The 18,538-nt window shown below is 37.9% G+C and overlaps 1 long non-coding RNA gene across 1 annotated transcript in view; it reads left to right on the forward strand.

Annotated features, from left to right (window-relative positions):
• The window catches only part of LOC126260654 (uncharacterized), a 62,780-nt gene extending 48,658 nt beyond the window's left edge, over positions 1 to 14,122 (forward strand). The window contains exon 3 of the long non-coding RNA XR_007546645.1: positions 13,874 to 14,122. This is a non-coding gene — a long non-coding RNA (uncharacterized LOC126260654). The remainder of the gene's footprint in view (positions 1 to 13,873) is intronic.
• The last annotated feature ends 4,416 nt before the right edge of the window (positions 14,123 to 18,538 follow it).

Raw genomic sequence — 18,538 nt, forward strand, 5'->3', positions numbered from 1 at the left:
GAGGTGAGGGAGGTAAACCGGGGTACCTGCCTGGGCGACAATTTCAGGAGGCGCCAAATTCATATTCTTGAATAAGAAAAAAAAAACGTTTTTCACAAAGCGCCTAGCATCGAGCGCACGTTGGCCTATCGGATATTCATATGATTTTGAAATGCAGCCCTGTTGATTTTGAACATTTTTGAACACATTCCAACTTGATTTCTGAACGAATCATAAGTTGATTTTTGAATGCGTACATACTGTACATGTAGTTTCTGCCTGGGGAATCCCCGTCTCATCAGAAATAGAAAACTTTTCCGCAGACAGCAGTGGAAGAGGCTATGCGAGCCGAGCTGAATAAAACTGAACCCGTGAGTGTCAATTGCTGTTTGTTTATGTGGTTGACTGGGTTTGCGAACAATCAGCTTTGTCATAATCATTAACGAAATCGGTAGATTCTGACTACCAGAGTGGAAATGAATGATTAACAGGAATAACAGGTAAGAAAGATTTCATATTATTTTCTTGTGTATCCAAAAAATGAAATTTTGACAGAAAATTTTTGCCAGATCGTTGCATTGCTAATGGCCAGTTGTACAGTCCTCGGTTAGAAGTCGCATATGTTCTATTCTCGGAATAGCGCGGAAAACGCGTTGTGTGCACACGTAATAATGGCTAACAGGAGAACAAACGTGGGATTCCTGAAATGGTGATTCTGACAGAGTTATCGAAATAAACCGGAGAATAAGTTGTGACAATGGCAAGAATACGTACACAATTGGGGAAACAAGATTGTCTGTTAGAACGAAGAATGAGAAAAAATGGGGACATCACTCAAATTATATGGAAGAATATGACGATCCCAAATTTATATGAAAACCTCGTACTACAACTTTTCGAACTCATGCATATGAATGAAAAGTGAAACTACTTACATAATATAAAACTTTTTGTGTGTGGAAGGCCTGGTAGGCATTTGATATTGGTATTTAATGAATTATATTCTGTTGTCCTCATTTATCTAAATGAGGTAGATGAAAATGCCTATTTGTGCCAAAACAGTCTTGCTTACTTGGCGTGTGTTACAATTGCTGCAATTTTAGAAAGACCTATTTCGTTTTATCTAACAGACTGTGACAAAATAGACGTATTAATCAAATCGAGAAACCATACCAGTCGTGGATACTATTTGTATTAACAGCTTTTTCAGTATTAGATTAATATTAGATTAGATTAGTATTATTTGATTTTTGATGTAGCAAAACGTTTGACGAACTTTGACGAGGTAAATTCTTTCGTAGAAAGGAAACACAACATGTAAAGCTGTAGCGAGACAGAGAGAAGAAATGCTGGGACCTAAGGAATGAAGAAATGTGTGTTGTCTTGCTTGTCTCTTGTCTTCGCTGATTTTATTTTTTCTATATTTAATTTTATGTCACACAAAATAGACAGTAATTAGCTAATATGCAGTAAAGAGTGCAAATATTTTGAAGAGTTCTTATGCTCCCAGTCACAAATAATCCCACCCAGCATTGTGCGATTTTTTTAAGGGCTAGGATGTGAAATCCGCCGACTGGGAGGAGGAGAGGCACCACAAGACACTTTAATTTCCACTGCCCTGAATATATGTTTGATGGCTTCCATTACAAAATATACACGATTAAATTTTACATAGCGAAATGCAAGGAAGTGCGATAGAAGAATGCTGCGTGAAGAGGCCTCACACTGCACTTTGGCACACTTACGACCAAATAACATGGCTTACATTTACATATGTTTTGTACATAAAATTCTAGTAATAGATGTATGTTTTTTTTAAATTGACGTTTTCTTTTAGTGTTAACCAACATAGATATGCTCCATTTAAAAATCGGATTTAGGCCTCTTGTTTTCTTTCTGATCCATTTTTCTTCTCCAATGACTAGGGGACAGGAAAAAATAGTTTTATTTTATTGTTAAATTCGTTGTTATTTTTAGCCAGATTCATTATTATTTTTTACCTAACTCATTGTTAATGATGGCCAAATTCGGTTTTTTTACAGTTTTAGTGTTATTTTTTGCCACATTAGGTGTCTTTTTTCCCCAAGTCAACGTTGTTTCTCGCCAAATTCATTGCATTTTCTATCAAATTCAGATGTATTTTGGTGCCAAATTCAGTATTTTGTGTTGTTTTTTGCCGAATTCGGTGTTTTTTGGTCAAAAGGCAGACGTTTCTCTGCCAGATCCGGTTTTTTTGCAATTTCCGTGTTATTTTTTTGCCAAATTCGGTGTTACTTTATTTCCAATTGTGGTGCTCTTCTCATTGCCACAACGAAGTTCGTTACACTGCAAGTGAACTGTCATTTTGAGATTATACACGATGTCAAAATGCATTTTTAACACTGAATGACTGTCAGTTACGAATATTAGTAAGCAGTTGTCCTCGGCTTATATGTGGCTAAATTTAAAATTTCACGATATGTCACAAAAGTCTCCGATTTCGTGTTGTTTCGCTAAAAACTGTTGATTTGGTTATTTTTCGCGTTTTCGTTTTTGAGAAATTTTCCCCAGCCTACCAATAACAATACAAACACAATGTTCCATTTCACTGTCATAGCTACCATTCATGCTATACACGAGAATGTCAGATGTACAGGTTGGAGACAATGGGTCCGCAAACACCAATAGTAATAATAGTAATAAATATACCGGTACTCTACTACAATGTTGGTGAACCTACAGTACAAACAGACATACATTGTGCATAGCTTCCTGTTACTAATTGCACTGAACTTATTTTAGTGTTGCCTTCTTTCAGCAATTATTCAGAAGAAATGACTTTGTATTATGATTGTTACTTTTTTTTCAAGAACCAGGAATACGGTTATCAAAGTTAGTTTGAACACATCAGTGCCTTAATGGACAAGATCGTAATCAACATCAATATACACACTTTGCAATCCTCTACACACTGAATGATGGAGGATACAGTGTACAATTGTAGTCATTGTCGTTCCTGTTCCATTCGGAAATGGGGCAAGAGAAAAAAATGATTGCCTCTATGCCTCTGCAATACCTCCGATCCCCCGTGTTTTGGACAAGGGCGTCTGTAGAATTAGTCTGCCATCTGTCAAAATACGGTAGTTTTTCCACAGTAATGCACTGTGTAAAGAAAAACTTTCTCTCCAAAGATTTTGGTCTGTTTTCGTGAACATGTTCGTTCAAACTGACTAGTAACATGTCTTGCAGTATTCCTCTGAGCTAATTCGGTGCTTCCTTTTTTATTCCTACCTGATGGTAAACATAAGCACTGAAGCAGTTCTCTGTAATGGGTCACAGTGTAGTTTATGGATATACAACATTTTTCCAGAAATCTCACAGTAAATCATAGTAGGTCATTTGCTTTACCTACAAACGACTTTTATGTATTTGTTCTATTTCACATTGTTTGGCAGAATTATACTTAGATAATTAATCACCATATCTGAGTCCAGCAGCATACCATCAATATCATTGCACATTACCTGAATGTTTATCTCACCCATACACATAACATCCATTTATCCATATTTGAAGTGAACTGCATCAAGTATAACTTCTATCCTATTCATTAATGTAGCTGTTATGCCTGTATGTTCCTCCAACATGGCTCATCCATCCACATTCAGAGGGAGCTACAAATTGCTATAAAAACCAAACCATGAAGCAGACTTCTTAACATAACCTAGACATAAATTTCAAATGGTTGTCAAAGTAATTTTCTCACTTGTATATGGACAGAAATGCATTTCAAATTTTCGTCCGGCTTTCGGCAAGAGGTCTTCTTCATGTAGTAGCTTTATGAAGGCCTTAAATTCACAGATATAGTTCCAGTCAACCGGGGTTCACAGAGAATAGTAACCGATTCTTTGTGGAAAAATTTCGCTAAAGACATTGCCGATATGGATAGATCCATCCTAACATCAAACTGCTGGTCTGTATCTGGAATATTTTTATTGTTCATTGCCTTGTAACTACGTAACATAAATGAGCTATCTTAAAGTTGATAGGCCAACCAGTGTGGCCGAGCAGATCTAGGCGCTTCAGTCTGAAACCGCGCGACCGCTACGGTCGAAGGTTCGAATCCTGCCTCGGGCATGGATGTGTTTGATGTCCTTAGGTTAGTTAGGTTTAAATAGTTCTAAGTCTAGGGGACTGATGACCACAGCTGTTAAGTCCCATAGTGCTCAGAGCCATTTCAACCATTTTCGTAAAGTTCATAAAACAGTTCTTGTAGGTAAACATCAAGTAAGCCTTGAAAATATTTTTGTAACCATGTGTCATGGTATATCACATGTAGCAATAGAGTTTAAAGCTCTTTCCATGAGATACAGGATGAAAATGTAACTACCTTACGTGCAGTGAGCACTGCCTCTTTCATTGGCCACTGTTAATATGATATTTCAAGTTCACAACCTCCCACTGGAACCCCACATTGCATATTGTGGCTAGTGATAGCAAAAATTTTCTTCCCTTTCTTCTGTATTCTTTAGGCATAGCTCTACACTCAAAGTGGGGCTGTATCAAGCGGATTTTACGTTTATTGAAGGTTTATGGCAGCTGCTTAGGCATGGAAACCAAATATACTCCTCATGCAACTGAACAGACTTTGAAAAGCAACACAGTTTCAGTCTGTTGGTGATGGCAATGATACGCAGTTGCTGATTTCTTGGGAACACTTTGTTAAAACATTAGGTAGTATGTAAAGCGGCTTAGACATTCATTTCTGATTTGCTGTACCGAAGTCATTCTACTATCTGACAATGACAGAGATCTGTTAAATCATTCGTTTTTTGAGATTGTTGGCTCTCAATATATCTTACGAAGTTAGTGATTTAGCATTATCTACAACTCTCTTCTTACGTTGCTTCCAAATTTCTAAACTATGTGAGTTATTAATTGTCATTAAAAAAAAGTCTTTAATTCAGGACAGACACAACAAGAGTTTCTTTGGCATAACAAATCTTAGGAACATTCATTTGTACCTTACCAATATTGGTTTGGTTTATCTTTGTCAAATTATTTGCTTTAATCTAAATGTGCAGATTCTGTATCAGAGGTGTTCTTGGAAAGTCAATAAATGAAGCAAAATAATCTAAATTCTTAGGTATTTATATTGATAAGACCCTGAGCAGGAGTCTTACTTTATATGAGATAGCTGAAGTCAACACTACTTGCCATTAAAATTGCTACAACACGAAGATGATGTGCTACAGACGGGAAATTTAACTACAGGAAGAAGATGCTGTGATATGCAAATGATAAGCTTTTCAGAGCATTCACACAAGGTTGGCGCTGGTGGCGACATCTACAACGTGCTGACACGAGGAAATTTTCCAACCTATTTCTCATACACAAACAGCAGTTGACCAGCGTTGTCTGGTGAAACGTTGTTGTGATGCCTCGTGTAAGGAGGAGAAATGCGTACCATCACGTTTCCGACTTTGAGAAAGGTCGAATTGTTGCCTATCGCGATTGTGGTTTATCGTATCCTGACATTGCTGCTCGTGTTGGCCGAGATCCAATGACTGTTAGCAGAATATGGAATCGGTGGGTTCATGAGGGTAATACGGAACGCCGTGCTGGATCTCAACGGCTTCGTATCACTAGCAGTCGAGATGACAGGCATCATATCCACATGACTGTAACGGATCGTGCAGCCACGTCTCGATCCCTGAATCAACCGATGGGGACGTTTGCAAGACGACAACCATATGCGCGAACAGTTCGACGACGTTTGCAGCAGCATGGACTATCAGCTCGGAGACCATGGCTGCGGTTACCCTTGACACTGCATCACAGAAAGGAGTACCTTCGATGGTGTACTAAACGACGAACCTGGGTGCACGAATGGCAAAACGTAATTTTTTCGGATGAATCCAGGTTTGTCTTAAATATCTAATCTCTTGTGTTATGATCATTGGATGAAATAAAAAAAATCAATAAATGAAACAAAATAACAGCCTGAAATGGAAGTAACACGATTTAAATTTTCTTAAATGTTTAAGCACTGCAACATTTCCATTATAGAAAATGACAGACCTTTTTAGGGAGGGTGGGCGAGGGAGGAGGTGTAGCTCTTTACTGAAGGAGGAATTGTGTATCATACACAAGTGTATAATAAGGAAAGCGAATAATAAGGATAATATGTGTTCACTCTAGAATCCCATGAAGGCACAACAGTAAGTTGACAGATCTACAATAGCTTCACAATGCATTTACTTTTTAACACAGGCTGAAATCATATCTGCGTTACAGCTTAATAGAAGAATTTTAATGCATAAAAGTATGTTAATTGTGTCAAGGTGTATATTTATAAAGAACATTTGTAAATCTCACACAAAATTCATACTATATCATCAGTTGTAATTAACAGTATACATGTTTTTTTAAGAACTCAAGTGTTGGGCAGGCAGTTACAAAAAGGTAAAGGTCTGTTAACCATCAGAAGTTCGAACGTTACAGCGAATAATGGTACCTCTTAGGGAAGTAGCTAGTAGGGGTGGGAGTGATGATATTGTCTTCTCAGTGTATATGCCTGGGGCCTCTTTAAACACGTTGTGGAAGCTGGTCAGATAGCTATTGAGAGAACAGGTTACACCCAGTTGCAGACTGTGACATATGTTAGGGCAAACGATGCCTGTAATCTGCTCACCTAGATCGCATTTGGTTGATTCCAGTGACTGGCAGAGAAGATTTGAGAAGACCAGCCTTGCTCACAGAATTTCAACAAAGTTCACAGTCCACATCATTGTCCTCAGAAGTGATAGTGGTCCTCTAGTTCTGAGCTAAGTAGATGACTTGAAGCACAGACTTCGAAGATTCTGTGACTTCCTAGGCATTCTCCATTGGTATGAGAACTGTAAGGTCCTCTGAAATGTACCAGGGGTCCACTACAAACCAGAGGGTGCTACCCACTACCCAGGAAGTTCACTCTGTGTTGCCCCCCCCCCCCCCCCCCCATTTTAAAGAAGTCCTGAAAGGCGTTGGAGTTCATTCACTGATAAGCCAAAACATTATGACCACTGCCCACAGTGATGTTGTATGCTGTCTGGTGGCGTTGTAGGTAATAAAAGTATGTAAGTGGAGCAGAGTACCTCAAAAATGGCAAAGCAAGTTGGAAGTTCATGTGCTACTGTCATGAGCATCTATAGAAAGAGGTAGAAGGACAATGGAACTACCACTAAACACTAAGTGGTTGGACGTACATGACTCTTCACAGAACATGTGATTCAGAGGCTTGTCTGTTCTGTAAAGTATGGTAGATGGTGATATGTGGCATCTCTGCTGAAAAAGCACAATGCTGGTACATGCACAAATGTTTTGGATTACACAGTTCATTGTACATTGTTGAACATGGAGCTCCACAGCAGACCACCTCTACCGTATGTGCTCACATGCTGACTCAACGACATCATCAATTATGATTTCAGTGGGCATGGAACCATTGGGATTCAACTGTCAATCAATGGAAACATGTCAGTCTTCAGGGGAATTACATTTTTGCTACATTAGGCCGATGTTTGTCTCCACAAACATGGTCATTAAGATGAACAATGGCTCAAAAGTGCAGCACACTGTGGACACTGTGGCTGGTGAGAGCAGTATTATGCTATGGGAGACATTCTTCTGCCCTTGCCAAGGACTTGTGGTAGTAGTAATCAAAGACATACTGACAGCAGCAAACCACCTGCATCCCTTCATGCTTGATGTCTTGCCCGACAGCAACGTCCTCTTTTATCAGTCTGTGTCTCAGAGCCAGAATCATTCTACAGTGGTTTGAGGACCATTATAGTGAATTCACACTGATGTCTCGGTGACCAGATTTGCCTGATGTAAATGTTATGGAACCCATCTGGCTCGCTATTGGACTCTTCGTTGTGTATGCAAATAAGTGCCCCTTTATTTATGCGAATTACTTGACCTGTGCTAATGCCACATACCTCCAGAAACCTACCAAGAGACTGTTGGATTCCTGATATGCAGAATCAGTGATGTACTTCATTCCAAAGGTGGACAAACAAGCATTAAGCAGGTGGTTATAATGTTTTGGCTCTGTGTGTGGTACTAGGCATAGAAAGCTGGATAAAATCCAGATGTGATAACAGTGCAATTGTTGGTTAGTTAGTGAGCTACTTGTTCCATAGGTCAAATTCATGATAAACATTATGATGCGGCATGTGTCAACAGAACAAACATAGAATACCTATATACGAGTCAAGAAAATCTATTATTTATGTGGCTACATGCTAGTCATTTGCAATTTTTAATGGCTAATTATCTCTAGTCAGGAATCTCTCCATGGTATAGAAGGAGTTGTCATCCCTTTCTGTGCCAAAGCTAGATTTATTAAAGGGTAATGCAGATCATTTTAGTTTCTAGTGTTGTACTTGTGAATATCTTGGTTACCGTCAAACTTCTGTGGTTTGCTAATAACAAATTCCATAAGTGAATAAGTGAACTGTGAGAATGTGGTTAATATTCCCAGCTGCTTAAAGTGATAACTGAAAGATGTAAGTGTGTGAACTCCACACATAATTATTTTAATTACTTTCTTTTGTGCAGTGAACAATTTTTGGCTAAGTGAGGAATTTCCCAGAATATTATCCCGCAAGACATTAATGAATGTAAATTTGCAAAGTATGTTAACTTACTCACTTTTGTATTGCCAGTTTTAAGCAGTTATTCTTATGATAAAAGTAGCCAGTCTAGTATATTGTTTTTCCAGTTTGTTTTCAACAATATGCTCACCCAAGAACTAAACATTTTCTGCTGTGTTTATTATTTCTTGTTATGCTCGGTTAATAGGAGGGGGGGGATATTTCTGACAGTACAGTACTATCTTTAAAGCTAGCCCATTAGTGCCAAACCATATAGTAACTTTCACAGAAACATTATTTCTACTTTTTCACTTGATGATTCTTTGCCCAGTTTCACAGCAATGCTTTGTATCACCTGCACACTGCACTATTTGTGCCCCTGAGTCAAATAGAATGGCAGCTCACTAACATAAAGAAAGAACATGACTCCCAAAATAATTTTTCTGCATGCAGATTATGTGGCATCCCTTTCTGTATTACTCAAACAACCTAAGGTAACTTTCTGCATTCTGTTTCTTAAACAAGAACTAAAACAATCATTTCATGAACTACATATTCCACAAAAACTTTACTTCTCTAAAAGATTATTATGAGTGACACAATCAAGTGCCTTTCATAAGTCACAGGAGATCCCTATTGACGATATTTTATGATTCAGAGATTTTATTATGTACTCAGTAAATGTAATAAACAGCTGATTCATTAGAATGGCCCTTCTCAAATCCAAATTGTGATTGGTTAAGTATCCCATTACCACACAGGTGGCTGACAACCTTGGAATACATTACCTTACCAAAAATTTTAGGAAATGATACGAGAACTGACACTGGCAGTAGTCATTGATGTCTGTGGAGTAACCCTTTTTATAAAGATCTCTATCAATGACATATTTCAATCTTTCTTGGAAAACACCCTGAGTTAATGATGCATTACATAAATGACTAAGAACATTACATATTGTAGGTCCACAACACTTTAGTGTCTTATTGGAGATATTATTCATCCAATATGATCCTTTAATTTCTGGAGTCATGATGATTTTCATTACTACAGATGGGGATGGGAGATTAATTTTTAACTAACCAAATGTTCTCTGTATTGTTTCATCAGTGCACTGTTTTGCTTTCGCTTCTGAGCTATCTGCTCCAATTTTCTCATCTATTTTTAAAAAGCAGTTATTAAAAATATCTGTTTCAAATGGACTTCCTTTTACAATGCTTTCCCTCTTATTGACAAACTAGCTTTATCTTCTATGGATACTTTTCCTGTGTCTCTGTTAATGACATTCTGTACTACTGATTTTATTATATTATCTGATCTGTCAATTTCTGACAAAATTTGTATGCTCCTGGATTTTCTTACAACTTTTCTTAATATGTTACATAACTGTATATAATAAGAGTGTCTCAGGTTGTGAGAAAATCACACTTAAAGTTCTTGATACACAGCTAACTCAAAATTGACAGGATCAATAGATAATTGAAAACTAAGCATTTTTTACCATCATATGTGGGGTCTGCAAGTGCAGATTTTTCTATAAATAAAGAAAAGGAACTGTTATGACTGCCATTTTGTACCCATAAGGTGTATACTGTTAAAGAAAAGCACCATAGGCACAGTGGTCAAGGCACCTGACTGGGGAGCAGAGAACCTGTTTTTGATTCTCAGATGCATTCTGCCATTTTTTTTATTTGTATTTTTTTCTGTACTGAAATTAAAGAATAGGAGATTTAATAGATAATCAGTGAGGAACAGTAACAGGATTGGCAAATGAATTTCTCAAATGACTTGGAGTATTTATTTATCTAAAAACAAAGGTGATGTGACTTACCAAACGAAAGTGCTGGCAGGTCGATAGACACACAAACAAACACAAACATACACACAAAATTCAAGCTTTCGCAACCAACGGTTGCTTCGTCAGGAAAGAGGGAAGGAGAGGGAAAGATGAAAGGATGTGGGTTTTAAGGGAGAGGGTAAGGAGTCATTCCAATCCCGGGAGCGGAAAGACCTTGGGGGGAAAAAAGGACAGGCACACACACACACACACACACACACACACACACACACACACACTTGTAAAGGCAAAGAGTTCGGGCAGAGATGTCAGTTGAGGCGGAAGTACAGAGGCAAAGACGTTGAAAGACAGGTGAGGTATGAGCGGCGGCAACTTGAAATTAGCGGAGGTTGAGGCCTGGCGGATAACAAAAGGAGAGGATATACTGAAGGGCAAGTTCCCATCTCCGGAGTTCTGACAGGTTGGTGTTAGTTGGAAGTATCCAGATAACCCGGACGGTGTAACACTGTGCCAAGATGTGCTGGCCGTGCACCAAGGCATGTTTAGCCTCAGGGTGATCCTCCAACAAACACTGTCTGCCTGTGTCCATTCATGCGAATGGACAGTTTGTTGCTGGTCATTCCCACATAGAAAGCTTCACAGTGTAGGCAGGTCAGTTGGTAAATCACGTGGGTGCTTTCACACGTGGCTCTGCCTTTGATCGTGTACACCTTCTGGGTTACAGGACTGGAGTAGGTGGTGGTGGGAGGGTGCATGGGACAGGTTTTACACCGGGGGCGGTTACAAGGGTAGGAGCCAGAGGGTAGGGAAGGTGGTTTGGGGATTTCATAGGGATGAACTAAGAGGTTACAAAGTTTAGGTGGACGGCGGAAAGACACTCTTGGTGGAGTGGGGAGGATTTCATGAAGGATGGATCTCATTTCAGGGCAGGATTTGAGGAAGTCATATCCCTGCTGGAGAGCCACATTCAGAGTCTGATCCAGTCCCGGAAAGTATCCTGTCACAAGTGGGGCACTTTTGTGGTTCTTCTGTGGGAGGTTCTGGGTTTGAGAGGAAGAGGAAGTGGCTCTGGTTATTTGTTTCTCTACCAGGTCGGAAGGGTAGTTGTGGGATGCGAAAGCTGTTTTCAGGTTGTTGGTGTAATGGTTCAGGGATTCCGGATTATTTATTATTGCATACCTTTTCGATATCCACCACCTGAAGTCTGCCTACTACACATAATGACCCTCTTCAACTGTCAGCAGTGTCTGTCACTCAACAGACGAGGTCGGCCTGTACATTTTTGTGCTGTACATATCGCTTCACATTTCCACTTCACAATCACATTGGAAACAGTGGACCTAGGGATGTTTAGGAGTGTGGAAATCTCGCACACAAGTGGCACCCAATCACCTGACCACATTCCAAGTCCGTGTGTTCTGCGGAGCACCCCATTCTGTTCTCTCACAGTGTCTAATGAGTGCTGAGGTTGCTGATATGGAGTACCTGGCAGTAGGTGGCAGCACAATGCACCTAATATGAAAAAAATATGTTTTTGGGAGTGTACGGATACTTTTGATCACATAGTGTATTGTTATAGGGAAGTTTGCTGCTCTAAGACTACCAACGCATTGCCATCCTGACTGACTGGTAGCATGCCTCAGCAGAACCCCAGTCAACCAGATAACAATAGCTAGCTTTTTGTCCCTTACATGTAACCAGCATGATAATGTGAGGAAGTGTAATCAATTCTCTGTATGTCTGATTGAGCTGCCATTAATTGCTGGGCCAATCTGTAACACTGTGCCTTTACTTGTAATGTGATACTCTTTTGGAATTTCATGATGTGCCACACCTGCTCCTTCTGAATAGTGGCTGCCTCCCCTAAGCTGACGTAGTTGGTTGCCTGAAGCACTGGCATAGTGTCTGCTTGATCTGTTATCGTGTACATTCCTCAACCATACATGACATAGTTTACCTCTTCTCCACCGACACTCCTAATATGTAGTCAAAACTCCAATAGCATTCTATCACCAGTACGCTCACTCTGTAACATCTGTTGCATACGTTGGTCTTATGATTTGCACTTTCGGCTGCCTAGCATTTCCCTAAAATGGAAGTAGTTTTGCTCTGAGGATGGCTTTAGAGTAATGCCCAAGATAATTGCTACTGCTTGGAAACCTAAGTTGTTGATGCCTACAGCAAACTTCATGCGGTCAGTGGTGATTTTCTTTTGCATAAATGCCACGTCCAGTATTGCAAACCACAACTTTGTTTTTTATGGCAAAAATTGAGGAATCTGCCCTTTCATTCATGTATTAAGAAACTGTGTTAGACTCATTGAATAAACTGTTTGTCATGTTTTCAGCCCATCTTGCCATTTGCAGAGATAACAGTATGATTTTTCACATTCTGCTTTGAGCTTGAAAGTAATTTATTTGTCTTTGCAGATCTTCTTGCAGCTATAACAATTGCAGTGTAATCTGAACCCACACGTGCTTTGACACATCATCACTGTCTTCCTTTGCACATTTTCTGGGGTCTCTGAGCTAGTCAGTTTCCCAGGGGTCACCAATTGGTAGTTACATTTCACTACTCAATAATAATGATACAATAAGTCAGCAATATTTAATTTAACTGTTTTGTTTTACACAGTTAGGTAAATGAGACTTGACAAAAACCCAAGTAAACAAGGAATTGTCAAACATAAAAACAAAGAGTAAATATAAAAGTGGTAATACGTGCCTGCAATCCCAAGAACAAATAAGATACACTTTGCATCTTAATACGAAATTGGTGCTTTCCACAATGTTTTTAAAATCATGGTGTTTTTAAAACTGCGTAAAAAAGTTTTACACACACACACACACACACACACACACACACACACACACACACACACATATCACTCCTCTCACATGCCACAATGCCTGTTTTTACTGGTAATGGAAGCCACCTCAATCACAAGTGACATAAAGTCTTATCATTTATTTGTCTTTGCAGATCTTGAAGTTGTAACAACTGCAGTGTCATCTGAATCCATTCAGTGTTTTAGGTAATTATATGTATTCCAGTTTTAAAAACACCAGAAAAATAATTTTCTTTATACCTGCTGGAGCCCCTTGAATATCGAGTAGCTACTCTGTGACATTTTCTGATTTTTGTGATCCTTTAACATGTTTTCGTCACTTTAATTTTAATCTTCGTTTCTAAAAGAAGAAAACTGGGACTCTAGAACAAGATTCAGCATCAACATCAAAGTTAGTCAATCATTGATGCAAAGATCTTATTTTTTCTGAAAGGCAACCTTTTGTTATCTAATTCTCCTCGTAATATGAGTCTCTTAGATTTTTTGCTGCACAAAAGTGCTTTCTGCAAATTATATTAATAGAAACGAAATATATTTGTACACTTGCCAATTGTATGTTGTCTTTAGTATTTTTCTGTTATTTATAATATTATCATTTATAAATATGATTAATGTTTTGTATTTTTGTAGGTATTTTGATCTGTGTTTCCTTCAGAAGTGGCAGTTCTGCATCAATAAGGAGGTATCATTTATTTTTATGTAATCATACAATACAAACAGTTTCTGCACTATGGACAGAAATTGTCATCTGTGAATACAAGAAGTTACCAAAAGAACTTTTAGGTACTAATAAAGTGTAACTTTTGTCAATTATCCTTTCTTTTATGGTTACCTCTTTTAAATGTTACCAAATGTCTAAAATAATCCAAACCACCAATGCAATAGGTCTATATTTTCCAAACAGTTTAAGTAATGACTGTGGATCATAACATTTTTTTCTTTTATGTGTTTGAGCTTTTGGTTTCAGTGTTTTTGATGTTAACTATTATTACCATCATTATTTTGTATTTAGTTAGAAGAATGAAGAATTTCACAGTACTAGCTTTGCCTCTTCTCCTCTGTTTCCTTTTCCTTGTAATTTGTCATACTGACAATTCTTGTTGAAAAAAATTTGGAATCACTTTTATTAGCATATCCAGTGGTGTAATTGTTTATGCAGGCTCGGTGTTACTTGTAGAGATTATTTGAAACACTGTAATTTTAATGTTTTGTACCTTTGCTTGAAAAATTGCACATAGTAAATTTTTAAGTGGACTTGAAAGCTACTGATTCATGTACGTATAACATATAATCATATGAATCTTATGCTGTCTGTTATTTCATGACAAAGGATCTGTACTACTTTTCGTAATTTATCAAGCCAGTCTGTAAAAGAATAAATGCTCATTGGTTTATGGAAATACTGGTGACACAGAATTTACTCTGGCTGCAGTATCGTAATAATGCTCATTTTTCTAGTTTTTTTGTATCCAATGCTTTGTATTGTGTTTCCTCTGAATATCGGATTTTCTTATCTTTGTACTCATCCCACAGCATTTCTGACTGCCATTTCGAGTAGATATTAGATTCATAAATAAATGTCTTTGTTTTTTTATCTCAGTGTGTGTTGTTGACAGATATTCATAAATATTCCCTAGTGTAGATTTATAAGTTCCAAAGTGATTAACATATGTGTAGTATATGTTAAGTAGCTCCAAACCAGCTATTCAGAGGAACAAAATATTTATAGTCACTGTGTCATTATATCAATGAATGGTAAAGTTTTTGTTTTTTTTGTAATGGAATTAAACAGGCATACCTGTAATGCAGCAGTTTATATAGTATAACAATGCCTATTGTAAACCACCATACCATTCAGTCACATATCATATAGTGTAAAGTAGAAATGAAAGACTTCCTTCAGCTTCAATTTTTTTGGTTGCAAAAATTCTGCACATCTAGCAGACATATGAGGCCTTATTCTCAGGGATTATTTTACTATTGTATGTTTAACTATGGTATGGAAAAAATGTGTGAGAAATATGCAATATATATTTTAACAATGCATGAAGCACAAATATATCTTATGCCACAAAAAGAGAGCAGTTGGGACAGTATATTCACTTCTATTAGAGGAATGTAACATTAATTTAAATTATTGTAAAACTTTTGAAATTGTGCAAATTAGGTACAGTAATCCACTGTATTTGCTCATGTAATTCTGGTAATTTCCTTTGACAGCAATGCGTTATGGTATGCTGGTTTTTAAAATGTCTTCTTTCTTGGTGTTTGGATTTTTTGCCCTATTTCAGTATTACTAATTTTGTTTCCGTCCATCAAAATTACATGTCTGAATCATTCCATAAGAAATGTCAATATTTCTATACTTGATGTTTTTGATGATGATTCCTATATTAGTACCTCATTATGGTAATACTCAGTCTTGTGAGATTACTAGTATTAAACATATAATTTTAAGCTTATATCTTACTACACTACAATGTTGCAATGTATTTAAATTATAATGCTTGTGGATGTGATATTTTCAGGTTGTGTTTCACTATAGGGGCAATTTTACATTTGTTACAGTGTGTGGCAGATCCTTAATCTATGTGTTCTGTACAGTATTAAGGTCTACCGCTTTCTCCACTTGGACAAGTTCTGCACTTTTTTTCATAAATACTAAGTATTTTATATTGTTTCAAGTTCTATATTGTTCATTGTGAGAAAATAAAGGTTTATGTACACTAGTAGACTCTTCACTGAAATAATAATGTGGATTTACCTTTCTGATTTTATTTATTTATATTTTTAATGTAGCTCGTGAGTTTGTATGCCAACTAGCTCTGCAGATGATGAAGAACTTGATGAAATGTATGATGAGATAAAAGAAATTATTCAGGTAGTGAAGGGAGACGAAAATTTAATAGTCATGGGTGACTGAAATTCGAGAGTAGGAAAAGGGAGAGAAGGAAACAGTGGGTGAATATGGATTGGGGGAGATAAATGAAAGAGGAAGCCGTCAGGTAGAATTTTGCACAGAGCATAACTTAATCATAGCTAACACTTGGTTCAAGAATCATAAAAGAAGGTTGTATGCATGGAAGAATCCTGGAGATACTAAAAGGTATCAGATAGATTATATAATGGTAAGACAGAGATTTAGAAACCAGGTTTTAAATTGTAAGACATTTCCAGGGGCAGATGTGGACTCTGACCACAATCTATTGGTTATGAACTGTAGATTAAAACTGAAGAAACTGCAAAAAGGTGGGAATTTAAGGAGATGGGACCTGGATAAACTGACTAAACCAGAGGTTGTACAGAGTTTCAGGGAGAGCATAAGGGAACAATTGACAGGAATGGGGGAAACAAATACAGTAGAAGAAGAATGGGTAGCTTTGAGGGATGAAGTGGTGAAGGCAGAGGATCAAGTAGGTAAAAAGACGAGGGCTAGTAGAAATCCTTGGGTAACAGAAGAAATATAGAATTTAATTGATGAAAGGAGAAAATATAAAAATGCAGTAAATGAAGCAGGCAAAAGGGAATATAAACGTCTCAAAAATGAGATTGACAGGAAGTGCAAAATGGCTAAGCAGGGATGGCCGGAGGACAAATGTAAGGATGTAGAGGCTTATCTCTCTAGGGGTAAGATAGATACTGCCTACAGGAAAATTAAAGAGACCTTTGGAGAAACGAGAGCCACTTGTATGAATATCAAGAGCTCAGATGGAAACCCAGTTCTAAGCAAAGAAGGGAAAGCAGAAAGGTGGAAGGAGTATATAGAGGGTCTATACAAGGGCGATGTACTTGAGGACAATATTATGGAAATGGAAGAGGATGTAGATGAAGATGAAATGGGAGATACAATACTGCGTGAAGAGTTTGACAGAGCACTGAAAGACCTGAGTCGAAACAAGGCCCCGGGAGTAGACAATATTCCATTGGAACTACTGACAGCCTTGGGAGAGCCAGTCCTGACAAAACTCTACCATCTGGTGAGCAACATGTATGAGACATGCAAAATACCCTCAGACTTCAAGAAGAATATAATAATTCCAATCCCAAAAAAAAAGCAGGTGTTGACAGATGTGAAAATTACCGAACTATCAGTTTAATAAGTCACAGCTGCAAAATACTAACGCGAATTCTTTACAGACGAATGGAAAAACTGGTAGAAGCCGACCTTGGTGAAGATCAGTTTCGATTCCGCAGAAATGTTGGAACACGTGAGGCAATACTGACCCTACGAATTATCTTACAAAATAGATTAAGAAAAGGCAAACCTAAGTTCCTAGCAATTGTAGACTTAGAGAAAGCTTTTGACAATGTTGACTGGAATACTCTCTTTCAAATTCTAAAGGTGGCAGGGGTAAAATACACGAAGCAAAAGGCAATTTACAATTTGTACAGAAACCAAATGGCAGTTATACGAGTCGAGGGGCATGAAAGGAGAGCAGCGGTTGGGAAGGGAGTGAGACAGGGTTGTAGCCTGTCCCCGATGTTATTCAATCTGTATATTGAGCAAGCAGTAAAGGAAACAAAAGAAAAATTCGGAGTAGGAATTAAAATCCATGGAGAAGAAATAAAAACTTTGAGGTTCGCCGATGACATTGTAATTCTGTCAGAGACAGCAAAGGACCTGGAAGAGCAATTGAGCGGAATGGACAGTGTCTTGAAAGGAGGATACAAGATGAACATCAACAAAAGCAAAAAGAGGATAATGGAATGTAGTCGAATTAAGTTGGGTGATGCTGAAGCAATTAGATTAGGAAATGAGACACTTATAGTAGTAAAGGAGTTTTGCTATTTGGGGAGCAAAGTAACTGATGATGGTCGAAGTAGAGAGGATATAAAATGTAGACTGGCAATGGCAAGGAAAGCATTTCTGAAAAAGAGAAATTTTTTAACATCGAGTATAGATTTAGTGTCAGGAAGTCGTTTCTGAAAGTATTTTTATGGAGTGTAGTCATGTGTGGAAGTGAAACATGGACGATAAATAGTTTGGACAAGAAGAGAATATAAGCTTTCGAAATGTGGTGCTACAGAAGAATGCTGAAGATTAGATGGGTAGTTCACATAACTAATGAGGAGGAATTGAATAGAACTGGGGAGAAGAGGGGTTTGTGGCACAACTTGACAAGAAGAAGGGACCGGTTGGTATGACATGTTCTGAGGCATCAAGGGATCACAAATTTAGCATTGCAGGGCAGCGTGGAGGGTAAAAATTGTAGAGGGAGACCAAGAGATGAATACACTAAGCAGATTCAGAAGGATGTAGGTTGCAATAAGTACTGGGAGATGAAAAAGCTTGCA

This window comes from Schistocerca nitens, chromosome 1 (genome assembly GCF_023898315.1).
Source record: "Schistocerca nitens isolate TAMUIC-IGC-003100 chromosome 1, iqSchNite1.1, whole genome shotgun sequence".
In the NCBI taxonomy this organism is placed as follows: domain Eukaryota; kingdom Metazoa; phylum Arthropoda; class Insecta; order Orthoptera; family Acrididae; genus Schistocerca; species Schistocerca nitens.